Raw genomic sequence first — 11,847 nt, 5'->3', positions numbered from 1 at the left:
CCATGTTATCTTTATCCCGCTCTCTCTCCCTCCATAGCAGTGGCAGAAATAACAAGGGAAAGGATAACATTGTGTGACTGAATCTGGCTCAACACATCGAACTTCCTCTTGTTTCTGTAGCTAAGCGTCAGCAGGGATCCACCCCAAAATGAATTTCCTGTGGACTTGATCCCTAGCCACCAAAGAAACCTGTTTTCTAAAATTTTTATCACCTTAGTTCAGATATCCATTAGGTAATGAAATAATTTGGGGGAACAAGTATTGGGGTGAAGGAGGACAAACTGTAGATGTGAGATTTTAAAAGGCATTTAAATATTTTATCCTCAGAAATGGAATTATTATGCTCTTAAACAATTAAAAGAAGCATTTATTTAGCACATAATGTACTCTTTGTATCAAGAACTACCTAGAAAAATTTGAATGAGGGAACTTTTTCTTTCTTTCTACCTTTCAACATCCTTCCTTGCCCTCCTGCTCTTGGCTCCAGGGCTCTCATGCTGGTCCCTGATGGCTTAGACTCGGCACCTATACACCCTGTGATGCAAACTTAGCTTTCTCTCCTCAAAACTTTCCTGTGTTGAAGTTTATGCTCACCTGCTACTCAACTAATTGTCTCTCTGGAAAGCAATCTGACTAACTTATTCATGGCAAAGTGTTGCTAAAGGATAACAGCTGAAGGTGTTCCCCACAAGGACCCTTGAGGGCCTAATCTGTCAGATCAGGTGAAATACGTTTCTAATGGTGGCGTCCAAGGCATCACAGAAGGAAGGAGGGAGGAAAATATTTGGGCAGGCAGACCTTCCTAGGATTCCTAAAATGATATCATAGACTTTTATTATTAATTGTAAGGACAGTTTTACTCAAAGCTGAGGTTTAAAGAAATAGTATAAGGATATTCAATAGAACTAAAGAACCAAAGCCAACTATAATAGGTGATAAAACCCCCATGTTCAAAAAAACATAAGCAGAACTCATTAAAATTGAACAAAAACCATCCAGAGACTATCACCCCAGCAGCAAAGTTAAGAGGAGGCTAGAAATTCAAGAAGGGGATTTAAGGAATCAGTAAGTACTTGGCTTTTCTCCAGCCATCCTGATGTTTCCTTGGGATGGAACAGAGCACCGTGATGCAGCTCTTGGGAGAAATCTGTGTGCTTCCCTTGGAATTTAAGGGTGTTTAGGATTAAAGAGACTGCTGCCTACTTGTCACCTGGAGAAGTCTGAAGGGCAAAGCTGGCTGGAGCAGCAACAAGAGCAGCCCAAGGGTAGGGCAAGCAGGCTAGGCTGTGTTCCCACCATTCAGTGGGCTGTAATACAGATCCTGGGGGCCAAGAGGACTGTGGGCAAGGTAGCTGGAGTCATCTTTCAGGGACCCTGCCCCAGAAGGTGGCTTGTTGGAACAGGGGGATTCTAGAAGTAAGAGGCTTCAGGATTTCTTGCAGTTGGAAAAGCTGAAGGGAGTCAGAACTGATCTGCCAGAGTGTGTCACCAGAGCCAGGAGATTGCCACTCAGAGGTCCCTGTGCACTATCCAAAAGTCCAAAGATCCCACTCCCCTTGCAGCTGCAACCCACAGAAGATCCAGCACTTTGGTGGCTGCCATGACAGAGTCATTTTATAATAGCATCATTGACATGCAATGTTGCCCTTTTCCTATAATCTTGTCTCTATCCCAGAGAAGCAAGCAGAAGTGTGCAAGAAGGGGAAGTGTACTAGCCTGCATTTGATGAGACAAGTAGAATTATGATGAGTAATAAAGAATAGGGGTTTATCATAGGAATTAAACCTTATACTTTGTGGGAGCTGATGGAGAAATCTACGTGGGACTGTTGCTTCTATGTCTGGTGTTGGGGCCAGCATCTCTATAGGTCAGCCAGGTCAACTAGTCAGGAAGGGAATCTGGATGTGAAATGCGGAAGAGCAAGGACAAACTGGAACATGTGAGGACAAACTGGAACTTGATGTCAGAGGTGACCTGTGGGGGAGGCTGGCACTGTCTGCTGCAGAGCTGCAGGCATGCCTGACCCAGGACCTAGAGCAGCTGAAGGAGGAGATCCAGCGGGATTTGGAGGAGCTGCGGGCCTGGGTGTTGCCCACACCAACGAGGTGAGCCAGCAGATCAGCAGCAGTGCATGTGAGCTGCTGCTGTTCCTGGTGCCCCACTCCCACCTTGAGAGCGTGAAAATGGCGGCTCCTTCACTTCCATCTTATGCAAATTTCTCCTGTGCTCCTTCCTAACTCAGACCCATACAGGGGAGGGAATTCTGGGAAAAGTAGTTCCAGGCCGCACTACAGGAGAAAGAGTGGAAAGAACTGTTATGACTTTAAAATACATATATATTTTACTGAAGTATATTTTACATGAATTGAAACACAGAAATCTCTTTTTTTTTTTTTTTTTTTTTTTGGCACCTCGTGGCATGTGGGAACTTAGTTCCTTGACCAGGGATCGAACCTGCACCCCCTGCAGTGGAAGTGCAGAGTCTTAACCACTGGACCGCCAGGGAAGTCCTGTTATGACTTCTTATCCAACTTTTTGGTTCTCTGAGACAGGGGAAGGGGAGAAGCTTTGATTTGGATATGAGATTAAAATATTGACTTAGACTGGATTTTTTAAATACCAAAATAGGGCTTGTTCTTAAAGTGGCCTAAAAGTCAGGAGATTTTACATCTGAAACTAACACAGTATTGTAAATCGACTATAAGTCAATTTTTAAAAAGTCAGGAGATTTGTCTAAGGTGTTTTCAAGAGGCAGGGAAACTGGTTTGATGTAACCGGTTGAAGATGATAATGAAGAAAAATACAGCCATTTCCTGTTAATACCCAGTCAGGTTCAGCCTGTTTAATAAACCAATTCCACGGGCATTTAACTTGTGTGGGTTCAACTGTATACATTGCTACATTCTTCCATGTTCATCAGTCTATCTCATATAATTTAAAATACTTAAAATTCTATTTTGCATCTCTGCTTTATTAAATATTCTCCATCACTATATACTTTATATGTATAAAATACATATAGAAATTCATATAAGTATATAGGGTTGTACTGTATATACAAAATCACCTGTACTGTTCATTTAAAGCACTTTTCAAGGGTTATTTTCACAGTATGGGGTTTTTGCCTTATGTACTGGTTGCTGAAGCTAACACTCTGTAAAATGAAGGTGTGGCTCTTCTGTACCACAAAATTCAGGGGCAAGGGAGGGTAGGATGAAGAAAGCATATTGATTTGCCCAATATATCTAGTTCATCCAGTCCCTTCTAGAGGAGGTGTGTTTTCACATTTTCACTTTCTAAAATGATAACATGTTAGAGATTAAAGCCACCTTAAAGGTCACTAGTCACCCCTCATTTTAGAACAGGGAAGCCAGTTCCTAGAGAAGTGAATTAATGTGTCCACGGTTACATGGTGCCTTGGTGTCAGGTCCAGAACTAGAACCCGGTACTCCTATATCAAAATCGACTTTCCCTTCCATCTGCTGTGCTACTCTGCATTCTTGCAAGTCTTTCTAGCAGGCACTGTGAACCTGACACGGTTTCGAGCCATCTAGGGACTGAGGGTCCCCACAGCTTGGACCCAGGCCATTGCCCTTGTTTCATTCTGGGCCAGACAGGGATGCAGTATTGATCTCAGGAATGACAAGGGCTCTTTTGTTTCAGAACTGGTTTCTTCTTCAGTGCAGGATTCCCAGGGTGGATGGGGTCTTTTTTTCTCCCGTTTGTCCCCTTGTGTGCTGCCCAGGCCCCTTCCCTGGGCATGCTTACTGCCTACTGCTATACTGTGGTTCAGGCCCGGGGCTGAGGCTCATCTGATGACCAAAACCAAGACTGCCACCATGAGCAGATCAACCCCAAGGCTGTAGTCCTAGCCATGCACGGTCTCTTTAAAACAGACATCGTAAAGCACTCTGGTGTCAATGGTTTGAACTCGCACTTGGAATCAGCTTTCGCCCAAGCTTCCCATGGGATTCCATTCTCAGCGCAAGCCTCTCTGTCAAGGGTTGTCGTCCCTTAAGAGTTCTTTGTGAAGGAGAATGATCATGTTCATCCACCCCCCTCCCTGGCCCATCTGATTTGTGGGGAGATAGCACTTATAATTCTTCTTGGTCCCTTTGGGATATCAGATACGGAATGCTCTTCTTCCCCCTTCAGATGTCTGTCTTGATTTTTTGTAGCTTTTCCTTCTAGAGTTTCAAAGCAGGTAAAGCGAAGCCTTCCTATGACATTTGGAAACCTCACCACTCAGCCCTTTTTCTGTACCTCAGTTGGTAAAGCAAGTGAGATCTCCTGATGCCCCCAAATGTCTAAGCATCTTGGTTTTAGACAACCATGGAAAATCCCGGCCTCTATTTTTTTTACACCTGCCGCTCAATGCTGCTCTCCCTACCACAGCGTGAGCACTGTTCTATTTCCCAGCCTGGAAGAATTCATTTGCATCCCCCACTTTCCCTTAAGACAATAAAAAGCTTAACAAAGCCCATACAAAGAACAGCAGTGCCTATGAGTAGGGGGAATTTTTCTACTTGAAATCAGTCTTGCATTTTTCCTGTTGTTTTTGGCAGCTGACCACATTGAGGCCTCTCAAATAATCCGTTAATTGCAATGAGCTGAATGTCTCTCGTGGAGCACACATCTGATTCATGCCTTCTGCTCTTTCCTGTGCAGCCCTGACACTGTGATGGTGATGCCACTGGCATATAATTCTTCTCACTCACACTGGAGCAGAAAATAAAAGCAGAGTGTGTGCCAGTCCCCTGGGTACCGTGGGATAAAAAGGAGGCAGCCACAGAGCCAGAAAGGAGTGGACACCGTGTTCCACCAGGGTTTTTCCCAGGGTGTTTCACAACTCTGTGTGTGTGTGTGTGTGTGTGTGTGTGTGTGTGTGTGTGTGTGAAAACCCCCAAACTCTGGAGAAGCCACCATCCTTTAATTGGCCTCTTTGTGTGTTCTGGAATGTCATTGAGGGCTTGGGAGGAGGCCAGGGATGATGCTGAATCTATTTCAACAGATACATATTTTTATGATGTTTTCCTAATGGTGTTAGGGGAATTCAGAAGACCAGGGTTCAGCCTTTGATCACAATATTATATCAACAAGTGCTCAGACATCTACTGAATCAAAGAGCTGGAAACAAAAGTCTTTTTCTGCCTCCAGCTGGGCAAGTCCTAACAAGATGGTGATCAGGAAATGTCAGTCTGCAGAGGGCTTTGCCTTCTTTTTCGGGGCCCAGGCCACTTAGACTAAAGGTACCCGCCATATGCCAAACACTTGTGTGGAGGGCTGCGTACTGAGGGTACAATATGGAGCAAGATAGACATGTTAAGGAGACCTGAAGACATAAAGGAGGCTTGGGAAGAAAGATGTGACAACTCTAGGCTCTTCAGGAGTGGATCCTTCTGTATCTATATTAAATTGTGCACATATATGTTAGGCCTTATATGACTTTCATCCAACCAGCTTCTATGTCCAAACAGCTGGGTATTTTAAATCACAACTAGATGTTTCAGATTTTTTATCTTTAGGCCAGTGGTTCTCAGAGTGTGGTCCAACAGCGTCAGCATCACTGGGAACTTTTGAGACATGAGGAGTCTCAGGCCCCATCCCAACTCTGGGATGAAGCCCAGAACTCAATGCATTTTAACTGGCCATCCAGGGGATTCTGATGCACATGCAAGCTTGAGAACCACTGCTTTAGGAGAGTTTGTGCCCACTGCTTCTAGTAACATTGTCCTTTTCTCTCATCCAAATAGAAACCAACATGGTCAAATAAAAATCAGGTGGAACTCTCTATCCAAGAACAGTGCAATTGTTGCCTGCATTCACTTGCTAAGATTGACCTGGTCTCTTCCAGCACCTGGTTGTGAAAGTGGGTGGAAGTGGGTGGTGTAGGAAAAAAAAATGAACCGTGGGAATGATGACCTAAGAGATTTTTAATAACTCGAATTTTGGTGATCATTTGTTCCATGAACAACTCACCTTTTCTTTGCCTTCAGGGAATTTCTTTCTTAGTAAAAAAAATAATTTGAGTTGCAAAGGGGCTTCATATTAAATTTCCAGTACAGATAAAAGGGACACAGGGAATAGATTGTCTTATAAGATGTAATGCTATATTGAATTGAATGTCAAGTTAATGATCTCTTTTCTTTGAAGTTAAGGTTATGGAAGATCTTGAATCAAAATGATTCAATGACGCAGAAAGGCAGCAAATTCCTCTTAGTGATTTACTTGGTAACTTTGAGTAATTCTTCTGCTGTCCGCCTCATCTACTTGCCCTACTTCCTTTAATGACAGACCTGTACAGATTGTGTTTGGTATTGATGGTGCTTCGCAGATCTAACATCTCTTAAACATGACATTTTTGGTGTGAAGAATTCCTGTGTATATTGAGAAGATAAGAGCTTTGATATTGTGAAAAGGGGGTCTTGAATGACCTTCTGCCCAAGGAGAGAGTATTTTCTACTGTGCCAATGGGTGCACGCTCAGCCGTGCCAACTGTCTGCCTAATTGGATCCATTAATCTCCGCTGATAAGTTAGCCATTGTACAGCCCTGCCCAGGTAACTACAGTGAGTGTATCAATAAACATCTGTTGAGGAAAACTAAGTGAGGAAGATGCTGAGAGTTTAGGGCTCAGGAAGAAAAGAGATGTGTAAGATGCGTTTTTTGCTTTCAAGGAACTTCAATTCTGAACAAATGGGTCTTTGAAAGAAAGCCCTAACAGAGTGACCAAGGGTGGGCCTTGTAGGGATTGTTAAAATGCAAATCAGAATATGTGCCTCGTGTGTGCCAAACTCTCCTAGACTTCCCACGTCACACAGCGTAAATGCCCCTGTCCTTACTAGGCGCTCCACGTCCCAGTCGTCTGAGACCCTTCTGATGGCATCCTCTTCCTACTCACTCCTCCTCATTCACTTATTGGTAGGGGACCCTGCCAGGCACAATCCAACTCCCTGCTTTTGGATTTCCTTTTCCCTCTGCCTAGAATGCTTTCCTCTTCATGCTTACCTTCCCTGCAGTGCAACCCACCCCCATCACCACCTTCCCCCCACCAGTCCTTAGCATTGGTCACCATTTAACATACTTTGTACTCTTATATTGATCACATTTATTATTTGTGTCTCCCAGCATAGTACACAGTCCATGAGGGCAAGGTTCTTTGTTTCATTCAGACGATGAAAGAATGAATGAATGCATTTGGGTCGGCCAGTGAACAGAGGACAGTTTCAAAGACTCCACATACCCGCTTTCACTGCGCAAGGGCAGCCTAGAATAGGAACTGGGACTGATATTTAAACTTCTTCTATGCCAGCACAACCTTGCCTAAAACCATTATATTTTGTTTCTTAAAACTTGTGATCAAAATTCTTAGGCAAGCAAATAAATTAACCCCAAATTATGACCCAACTGCATGTTATGATTTAAATTGTATTTTAGGATCAAGTAAATTCTAGGACATGTTCCTCAGTCCTAAAACATGCACATTTCTTTCTGCTTTCTTAAATATCATTATCCTAGAAGTACATCCATTCATCCTTTTAATTCATTAAAGCGATTATTTATTTACTAAGTACCTGCTATGTGCCAGATATTCCTCTAGGTGCTGTAGATACAGAAATAAACAGACAAGACAAAAACCTCTGCCTTCATGGAGCTTGCATTCGTGTGGGAGAGGAAGATAATTACCAAGACAAATATATACTATATTGGGAAGTGATGAGTACTAGGGAAAAAAATTAAAACTGGTTACAGGGTATGGGGAAGAGCTGCTATTTTCAATAGTGTGGTCAGGGAAAGCCTTATGATTAGGGGATTTGCGACAGAGCCCTGGAGAGCGAGTGAGCCAGGTGGCTATCTGGAGAAGAGATTTCTATGCAGGAGGAAGAGCATTTGCAAAGGCTTCTATGTAGGACCATGCCTGGCATGTTTGAAGAATAGCAAGGATGCCAGTGTAGCTGAGGCAGAATAAGCAGAGGAGGGAGTAGTATGAGATGAGATTGGGGGCAGGTCACATAGGATCTTGAAAGCTCTTGGGGGACTTTGGCTTTTCCTCCAAGTGAGGTGAGAAGCCATTGGAGGACTTTGAACAAAGGGTTGGCATGAATTGACTTGTGTTTTTAAAATATCATGCATGCTGCCTGCTTAGAGAACATACTGAGTTGGGGCATGGGCAGACAAAGAGACCTCGTAGAAGGACTATTTCAGTATTCCTGGAGACAAATGATGGTGGCTTGGACCACGCTGAGGTAATAGTGGAGGTGAGAAGTGGCTGAATCCCTATATGCTTTCAAGGTAGAACCAGCAGGATTTGCTGACCAATTAAATGTGGGGTGTGAGAGAATGAGATGAATCAAGGGTAAGACCAAGGTCTTAGCCTCAACGTCTGGAAGACCAGAGTTGTCGTTTACTGGGAAGGAGGAAACTGGGGAAGAGTGGGTTTGGAGTGGGAGTTGGAATTTAGTTTGGGCCGTGGTGAGTTTTTTTTTTTTCTTTTTAGTTGAAGTATAGTTGATTTACAATGTTGTGTTAGTTTCTGGTGTATAGCAAAGTGATTCAGACGTGTGTGTGTGTGTGTGTGTGTGTGTGTGTGTGTGTGTGTATCTCAAGATATTGAATATAGTTCCCTGTGCTATACAGTAGGTCCCTGTTGGTTGTTTTATATTTAGTAGTTTGTATCTGCTAATCCCTTCCTCTTTGGTAACCATAAGTTCCTTTTCTATGTCTGTGAGTCTGTTTCTGTTTTTAAATTTTTTAAAAAAATTTATTTATTTTTGGCTGTGTTGGGTCTTTGTTGCTGTGTGCAGGCTTTCTCTAGTTGCGGTGAGTGGGGGCTACTCTTCATTGTGGTGCATGGGCTTCTTATTGTGGTGGCTTCTCTTGTTGCAGAGCACAGGCTCTAGGTGAACAGCCTTCAGTAGTTGTGGCTTGCGGGCCCTAGAGTGCAGGCTCAGGAGTTGTGGCGCACGGGCTTAGTTGTTCTGCGGCATGTGGGATCTTCCCGGACCAGGGCTCGAACCCATGTCCCTTGCATTGGCAGGCCGATTCTTAACCACTGCCCCACCAGGGAAACCCTCTGTTTCTGTTTTGTAAATAATTTCATTTGTATCTTTTTTTAGATTCCACATATAAGTGACATCATATGATACTTTGTCTAACTTACTTCACTTAGTATGATAATCTTTAGGTCCATCCATGTTGCTGCAAATGGCATTATTTCATTCTTTTTATGGCTGAGTAATATTCCATTATATATATATATATATATACGCACATATATATACATACACGTATATATATGTGTGTGTGTGTGTGTGTGTGTATACATATATATATATATATATATATATATATATATATATGTATACACACCACATCTTCTTTATCCACTCATCTATCGGTGAACATTTAGATTGTTTCCATGTCTTGGCTATTGTAACTAGTGCTGCAATGAACATTGGGGTGCATGTATCCTTCAAATTAGAGTTTTCCTCTTTTCTGGATATATGCCCAGGAGTGGGATTGCTGGATCATATGGTAACTCTATTTTTAGTTTTTTAAGGAACCTCCATGTTCTTCTCCATAGCGGCTGCATTAATTTACATTCCCACCGACAGTGTAGGAGGGTTCCCTTTTCTCCACACCTTCTCCAGCATTTATTATTTGTAGATTTTTTTGATGATGGCTGTTCTGACCAGTGTGATGTGATACCTCATTGTAGTTTTGATTTGCATTTCTCTACTAATTAGCAATGTTGAGCATCTTTTCGTGTGTCTGTTGGCCATCTCTATGTCTTCTTGGAGAAGTGTCTGTTTAGGTCTTCTGCCCATTTTTTGATTAGGTTGTTTGTTTTTTTGATATTGAGCTGTATGAGCTGTTTGTATGTTTTGGAAATTAATCCCTTGTTGGTCGCATTATTTACAAATATTTTTCTCCCATTCTGTAGGTTGTCTTTTCATTTTGTTTATGGTTGGGCCATGGTGAGTTTAAGATAGCTATTCTACATCCAGGTGGAGGTGTAAAGTAGACAGGTAGATGGAAATCACTGATACAACCGAGGGAGCTGGTGCACTTTAGAGTAATATCACCTCCTGACTTATGAGGTGAACTGGGCCATAACTCATCTGTTAGGCTGACTGTCGTGAACATATGTCTCTCCTAGTGGTGGGAGGGCCTTGGTGGTATCTGCAAACCTGTGATGCTTCATTTTGTTAAAAAGCCACATTCTCATCACTTCCCTTATTATGTTCAGAGAAGCAAAGGCCACCGATCTACATGAAATTTTTATTAGGGTATCAGACCTATGTGAAATTTAACTTGTTTGTTTTTTTTTACACCCAGAGACAATAACCCATCAACTTCTGGCTTTTCCTTCTCCATCAATTGGTTATGTATGTTTTCATTTCTGTATTATCAGTGAGAGTAAAGAGGTGATCATCACAATCTAAGACATTATAAATCACTTATTAATATGTGTCACTATGCCTAGAGGTAAAAAGGGCCTTCTGACTTCTTGTGGGTGAGGTATGTGTGGGATAGGGAATACCCAGAATGCAAGCTGACCACTGGCCATCATCTTGGAGTTGGCAGCAGGTGGGTGAGGTGGTGGTGGTATAGCCACCAGTAGTTGGCATGCTGTCTTTGTCATACGTGCCATAGGTTGTCAACCTGTATGTTAGAAAATGTACAAAGCAATTAGCAGGCTTCAAGGGATCAAGATTACATTTTTTTAAGCAAACAATTAATGAGCACTGTGGTAATCAGGTTAATGACTCCCCAAAGATTTCCTTGTCTGAATCTCCAGAATCGGTGAATATACCTTACATGGCAAAAGAGACCTTGCAGATATGATTAAATTAAGGATCTTATGAAAGGGAGATTATCATGGATTATCCTGGTGGGCATCATGTAATCACAAAGGACTGTATCAGAGGGAGGCAGGAGGGTCGGAGTTACTGAAGGAGATGTGACAATGGAAGTGGAGGTTGGAGTTATGGGGCCATGAGCCAAGGAATGCTAGTGGACTCTAGAAGTAATACAATTAATATAAGTGTTTACTATCTGTGATACCTGTGCTAAGTCTTAATTATTTTGTTTTACCTTACAAACAGCACTCTGAGTAGTTATTACTATTGTCCATTTTAAAGATGGTAAAACTGAGGCTCGGAGTAATTGTGGCTAGTGAGCTCACCCATGGTCACATAGCAAGTAAGTGGCAGAGCCAGGTTTTGAACCAAAGCCCTTCCTACTGCTAAGTTGGAATTCCAAAATAATATGTTGTAGTACTTCATATATATATATATATATATATATATATATATATATATATATATGTATATGAAAAGTTGACTTTAAAAACATAAGCAAAAAAGCAGAATGGATTTTTTTTAGGGAAGAAAGGCAAAATTTACTAAACTCAAGTCCCCTTGAGGTCAGGCAACCTCCTTTCATCTGGCAGATCCCACATCTAGCGTATGGTAGATACTTCAGAGGTATTTGTTGAATGGTCAAACTGCCAGTATATGCTATTTCTTTTGTATATGTTGTGGCTTCTAAATTTATCCAGCTGAATGTTTGCAGTCAGGCTTGCGTGGGAAACCTCGGCAAGGTGGCCAACCCTCGCCACGGGTGTGTGTCTCCTGGCAGAGCTGTTTGAGTATAGTGCCTCTTCCTGAGCTGCCATGCAAATGGAGGGGATCTGTGAGCCCAAATAATTAAAAAGACTGAGAATAATCAGAAATCATTTCTCCAGGGCTTTTGCATGCACATGAATACCTTTACCTCCTCATCAGATTGCTCTTAAAATGGCTTTGCATTGCCTGAATATATATCAGCTCATGTTAAGGAAGGT

This window comes from Kogia breviceps, chromosome X (assembly GCF_026419965.1).
Source record: "Kogia breviceps isolate mKogBre1 chromosome X, mKogBre1 haplotype 1, whole genome shotgun sequence".
In the NCBI taxonomy this organism is placed as follows: domain Eukaryota; kingdom Metazoa; phylum Chordata; class Mammalia; order Artiodactyla; family Physeteridae; genus Kogia; species Kogia breviceps.
The sequence above is the reverse complement of the archived record's forward strand: the minus strand, read 5'-3'. Positions refer to the sequence as shown.